The sequence below is a fragment of the Dufourea novaeangliae genome, unplaced genomic scaffold (genome assembly GCF_001272555.1).
Source record: "Dufourea novaeangliae isolate 0120121106 unplaced genomic scaffold, ASM127255v1 scaffold19, whole genome shotgun sequence".
NCBI classification, from domain to species: domain Eukaryota; kingdom Metazoa; phylum Arthropoda; class Insecta; order Hymenoptera; family Halictidae; genus Dufourea; species Dufourea novaeangliae.
In genome coordinates, this window is record NW_015373889.1 from 310564 (window position 1) to 317848 (window position 7285).

Below are 7285 nucleotides of genomic sequence, written 5' to 3' on the forward strand. Positions count from 1 at the left end.
AAAAGTAACGATCCAACGAGAAAAGTCTCGTCTGACAAATTCTTAAAAACGATTGTATTATTAATCCCCGTCGAGTATTCTTGGATAGCCTTTCTAATCGTGTCGTCAACGAGTCGATTTTTGTATCAATTGTTAGCTCTTAAAGCGTAAAAGGTGAAGAGAAGAAAACAAAAACGAAAACACGGTGAAATAAAAGATAAAAGAATTATTCTTCGATTACTTGTCATTGTGATTAAGCTAGGAGAGATAACAAAAGGAAAAAAAATGAAATTAAATAACGGTTTCGGTAGGCAAACACCGTACGAATTTCGTTCTAACTTCGATCGCGTATAACCGACAAATAAACGACGAAGCAATAACGACCATTTTTAAACGACTATATATATTTTTGGTATTTCTTGCTTTTTTTTTTTTAATTGTAAATTTTTACTATTTTCTATTGTTACGAGAACACTTTCGAGTTCTCATCGATTGGACATTTTTTTTTTCTATATTTTTTTTCTCTTTTGGATCCACCCAATCGACCGTGATCGTCATCAAGCAATTGTTATGTTCTTCCGTTCGATTTTTTATTTTTGCGTAATAAGAAGAAAAATATATATATATCGTGCGTTAGTGATAATATCGTGTGATTACGAGGAACTTCGAGAGAGAAAAAAAGAAACATTGAGTGATGAAATATCGATGCAAACTTGATGATTCTGAATAATTGTAAAAAAAAAATCGAATATTATGACAGTTATACAATGATAATAAAAGTTGCATAATTAAAAAGAACGTTGTAAAATAAGCGGTGTTTTATATTTCTGTCTGTTTTCTTCTGTTTCGTTAAAGATTACACCTGTTCGTCTTCGAGGTCTTTTTAATTAATTTCTAGCGTGTTTTTGAAACGAAACGAGATTTTTCGGAAAATTGAATTTCGTATTTAGAATAAGTTCGTGCAAAATGTTCTTGTTTAAATAAAGTTGAATAATTTTTATACTTGACGTGGTACGAAAATCCATAATCAAAGAACACGTTCTCTCGACTGCGTGCAAAATTAGAAACGTATAAACGAATACGAATTTTTATAGCAAAAGTGACACCCAAAACCTTATTTTTTTAACAAAAAGAAACACTTTAATCGACTCTTTAAAGAATTTTTAAATTAACAGTGGTCGTAGATTATAAACTTCTTTAAGGTTGTTTTATTGAAATTTTTTTGTTTATCAAAGAAGCAAAAATTTTGATTGCGGAACGAGAGAACGATGAGAACAATATCGGACGAAACAAAACCATAGGAAGCAGCGATATATGTATAATAATACTAACGATAATTATAATAATAACTAACAGTACTAATAACAATACGACGACGATGAAAAAATTGACACTCAATTTAATTAAAGTGAACAAATTAATGATAAAAAGAATATATACACATATATACATAAATGCATGTACGTTTCATATGTATATGTGTATTTACATATATGTGTGTATGCATATGCGTACGTATATGTACGTAACAATCTTGTATTCTATGATAAGTAATTGTTTTTTATATGCGACATAGTGTATTATTATTATAATACGTCATGCGTATACATATACATATTATATGTGTGTATATGTATGCGTGTATACGTACGCATCTATGTAGAGGTATATATATATATACCTCTAAAGGTATATATATATAAAATCCTAAACATGTATATGTGTATAAATGAAAAAACGAAAAAAGTAATCATATGATTAGCGTACGCGTGAGATATAAGCAAAGTTTCATTATTTTACGCATGTAAAATCATCTATATGGGCACACATATCGGTAAGGCCTGTATGTGTGTTGTACGTTTTCATACACAATATAGGATGAGTCCGAACAAGTGTTAAGTGCTATCGATCAGAAGTTGTTTGATGTAGCACCAAATTCTTTTTCTTTTTTTTTTTATAAATTTAAAAGTTTTCTGGTACAGTTCCCGTTGTTCACCAGTGGTACCACATAGAACAATTGGTACCCCGTATGTTAAAGTGTTATTGTAATAGTGTGTGACAACAGTGATATTCTACGTAGCCTAATGGTATTTAACAACTGTATGGTATCGTTGACATACATGTACTGAAATGGTACCACTGTGGTACCCTTGGGATGTATGTGTTAGAATAGTACCTTGTATATTAGAATGGTACCGTGTCACTGTGGTATCATTGGTACCATATCATGTAGTATGGTATCGTACAGTAGAATATGGTATTTTATCACTGCAGTATCATTGATGGAAAACGAAGTTACTAGAAAATTGTAAAATACAAAAAAAGAAACGTTTGGTGCTATTGTGAATAGTTTGGGAGACAATAGCACGTGACACTTTGTGCGAGTCATCCTTATATGCAAGACATAATGTCGAATCTGTGAATGAATGATCGACGAAGAGTAAAGTGTGCACGAGTGAGAGTATGGAATTCGTTGATTCTGAATGGAATTCAATGGAGAAATTTGATGACGTAGTGTTAAAAAACGTTTTTCTGTACTATAAGTAGAAAGCCACGAGTATCTTGCGAATAATACAGTATGATTTGGAGATATTGTTGGTTGAATACCGTTTCTGTCACTCATTTCGATAATGATCCTGCGAGTTTTGTCCGTTTCTCGGGAAGTTCGAAACGAGGTAGTACTCTGTTTTTTTATTATTTACAGATGTCTCAATTAAAACCAGCTATTGTATGGAACTTTTGGTTTTTCAGAAATGTTAACATATTTTATACTTTGATTTTGTGCTTGTAAGTACACCATTTTTTAAAGTAATTATCTTATAGATTGTTATACAGTCTGCACTTTTGAAATTTACATCGTGATTTTTCAAATTAGTGATTACCTTCGGATGCTTGTACAGATATTTATATTATCGACAATTGTTTTCTGAATCTGCTTTATCATCTGTTGTGTATAAGAGGTAGTTACATTATCTACTTCCGGTACTTTTGTTTTACAAGGGACTGTATAACTGATGGTGGATAAAAAAAATAAGTGATTTCATTGTTTTTCAGTTTCTTAAGAAAATATAAGGTTGCGTTATGTCATCTCATGTAGTAATAATAATCTCATATAGGGGTGGATAAGAATAACCCTACAGTAATCCCTGCTTGTCGTAAGAGACAACTAAAAAGGAAAAGGCTTGAATCTGCCTTTGAAACTCCATAAGCCGGTGGTGGTTTCAAGAATAGAAAAAGGAGGAAGGAAACCGTTGCAACTAAAGCTCACGGATGAATGGTGGCTAGGCTCTGAAGCTTATGCGCTTATCGCATATGACAATGTGCCGAATATAGTAAAATAAAAGTTTTACGAATGAAATTAATTATTTACCTATTTCATGAAAAGTTAAATGAATGCTGGAAAAGATATTCGATTGGACCACTAACTATAATTTAATTTTTCTAAAATCCTAAACGTAATCCACCATAATTATTTTTATGCACTTACAAGCTTTTAACTTAAAACGTATATGACCCTTAATCTTCTTGGATGTTGGAGGAATGAGACCTTCTATCTTATTGTCCCTTTCAATCAGATACTGGCATAAGTTCTTAATATGAGACCATCAGTTCTGGTTGGACGTAAATGCCATTAATGGCGTCGATCCGCTATGAATATCGACATAATCCTGAGTAGCACTTTACAGGGACATTAGTACTCTGATGAACAATAGTTTAATCCTGGATACTTGACTTTAGCAGGAAACTTGACATAAAACCTGTTACACCAAAAATCGACAATTTAAATATTCGATATTTTAACTTGAAATTTTCATTGTTTATAATTTCTCCAATGAAAATTCTCAAACTAAATCATGTTTTAAGTCTCTCCAGCTGCCCTCTCAAGCTACTCGAATATTTCGGTAGTTAGTTTTCCTTGAATATTCGAACCCACTAACTCAGACCTAGTCTACTTTGGGCCCAGTTTTACTTTCATTGTACGCCTCGGCTTAACCTCCAGAAATACTGGAAACTGTCATTCCCCATTTATCTCTCTTTTTAATTCAATTAAATACATTTGTCCAGTTTTTAAAATTGCAGTCTATACGATAGAAAAGGATACAAATATTAAACGATCTAATTTTCATATGCTAAATATTCGTTAATATTACGACCACTTAAAATTCAACTTGATTAGTTACAAAATCTCTCAACGCTTCATTCATTGGTGCGTTTACCCTAGTTCGGGTCCGGATCGACACCACCGATCATCGCATCCCTCGGACCTCGTCGTCGGTGGCCACCGAGCCGGGTTTCTGAAAAATTCAAATTCTCGAGAATCTCTCGATCCCTCGAATCCCTCTCGAGCAGCGGGTCAGAATCCCCGCGCATGCGCTCTACGCCCTCCCGCCCCTCCCCGCCCCCTCCAGGGTCCGGTGGGGGGCCAGTCGGTGTGGCGGATCGATCGACGTCCCGTGTCGTAGCATCGCCGGCCGTGAGCGCCGCTGCGCCTCCGGGGCGGGGCGAGAGGGCGCTTCAGTCGTGCACCGGAGCCCAGCAGGGACGCGTCCAGCTCCTCGGAAACGCGGTTCGGGTTGCTCGTTCGCTCGACGGATCCTCCTCTCTTTTCTCACGACCCCGCGCGATATCTTTTTTTTAACGTCACAGAACAGTCGTGATTCTGTTTCGTCGACCACCGCACCGAGGTGGGAACAGAAAGAAACGGGGGAAAGTTTTATCGTGCCGACAAATCGAGAGAAAGAGAGAGAGAGAAAGAAAGGCGCACCGTATACAGACGGGTACAAAATAAAAGAAAGAAAAAAAAAAGAAGAAATCGGGGATAGAAAGAAAACGTGACCAAAGTGCTTTAAATCCCCCTCCACTCGAAATCATTGATTTCCTTCTACTTTGTTACCCTCAGATATTTTCATATTATAGTAGGCTAGTTTCAGTCGGTTCGGTTCGAGCACACCCGGCGATCCTACAGTGACATACACTCATATAAACACACACATATACGTATACTGTGCCGCGGTTAACTCCGCCTGCTCCTCCGGGCTCCAAGCTCTTTATCGGACCGGACCGCTCCGTGTCCTCAGTTCCGTGCTGGCCACCGTACGCCGGGTCGTATCGATTCGAGGGACGACGTGGTGATACACACGGGCGTTTACGTGGGCCCCCGCGTAGGATACCACGCGCGACGTATACCAAAGTGGTGAGGACTCTTTAGTGAGGATACACTAAACGAGGATTTCTGGGACTAGAGTGCGTGCGTGTGTTTGTGTGCGTGTGTGCACGTAGGAAAAAGGGGTATTTCGGCCGTGTCCAAATCCAAGGGGGTGGAGAGGCGTCTATGTGCGCGGTCGGAGACACGGGGAGGAGAGCTACCCTGGCACCTAGCGGACGACGCGGGGTGGCTTCTTCGACAGTGAGTTTCTACGCACGATTTTTTTTTTTATTTGATTGCTTGGCCATCAATCATCTTATTTTTACCTAGTGATTTTCGACCAGTGACGTTGTATATGGAGATCGTATGTATGAACCTGGGGAGCTAATCCCTTTGCCCTGGCGAGTTTTTTGGTGACGATTGTGCCGCTGGTAATTAAAAAGACAATGGATTGCGTTAAATATGCTATGTCGGTATTTATCTGTAATCTGTGTGGGGTCGAGAGATACGTAGGTTTGTCGGAATGGGTAGAGTGACTGTGACACGCAGACGCGAAGGAGGCCGTGGGCAAAGGGGTTAACCTGTTAACAGGGGGATGATGAGTTAACTTGCCCTTTTTGTTCGGCTGTATTTAATTGTTATTGTTTAGTGGGTCGTCGTCGTGATTTTATACCGTGTTCCTGGTCTACGTCGAAGTGGATTTGACGGTCGATTGTCTTTTTTCATAGCAATTGTTTCAGTGTGGTGTGTTTAATTGTTATCCTATAATTACGTTCGTACTACCTAACATTATTTATATTTTAGAAATTTGTTGGAAAATGAATTATTCATGTGTTAGTAAATTGTGTGACATTTAGGCAAATGTTGGGGTAGTTTAAGAATACTTGAGACTGTAAGGGGTTAAGTTTTGTTACTACCTATGATATAGGGTTGGATTTGATTAATAATTTTTGTCGTTTTTAGACCGATCTTTTGAAGTAGATAAAAGTGTACGATTAAGTATCTATTTTTATTCTTCTGTATTTTTACTGAAAAATTCTTAATTCTGAATGGGTTTTATTTAAATTTTATTAAGTTGCATTTTTAGCTCAATTAATAATTTATTAATGTAAGAATTGGTATTCACAGGGGTTGTAGTTACCTCTCTAAGACTTATAATAAAAAGTTGTATTATTGGAAATAGTTTCTCCCTGTTGACAGTATATATGTACATACATTGGAATAGTTTTTAACACTTTAAATTCTATTCAGTAATTTTTTGGAGTTTCTGATTTATGGGGCTCATTGTTGTTATCCCCTAAATAATCTTAAATAGCCTTAAGCCTTAAATAGTCACCTTTGTGATTGGTAATGCTATTTAAGTTTAATAATTTTTTATATTATCCCTTATACACGTCACTCTGTCGTATTAATTGCAAATACTCGAAAAATCACTAGTGCACGCAGTCGCAAAGAATCCTGGGGGTTAACCCGTTAAGGAGAGGGGGGGGGGGTAATGGGTCAGTTACTCATTTTTGTTCTTTTACATCCTTTTCTATTTAAAAGTTCTCGTCCTTGCTCATTTTTCGAATTTTTCAATTGTCATTGCTTTATTTTTGTACATTTATGTTTACTTGGGGGGTGAAACATGATCGGCATTTAACCCTCTTTATTAACCTAATAAGGCTACTTTCAATAAATAATTACGTCGGATAATTAGTTAACTAGTTTGCATTTAATTTGAATTTTTTAAGGAATTGTGTTAGTAAACGTGAGTCAAGCGGTTCTACTGCCCAAATGATTCTTGCCCCGTTCAGCTTGATCGACACACGATCCGACCGGCAAGAATTATTTTCGCCGTATGTACTTCGGAAGACACGCCGGAAGTTTGAAAATAGTTCGACCCTATCGGGGTGTACAGAAGTTGGTACAAATGCTTTCCGTGACAGTTTGAGTCCCGGTGTCTTCACTATACTTCCAGAACTATTGACTATCGATTAACCCCCTTGACCCGTAACAACGAACCACTTTCGTGGCCAGGATTATTTTCCAAATTTTGTCAGTTTTGTATTTTGAATTTATTGATTTTACTAGAAACGTACTGAACTCACTTATTAACACAGGGTCGATGAGTTAATTTTTCTTTTTATTTAAGATGTTCTTTTTTATTCAATTTTAAAA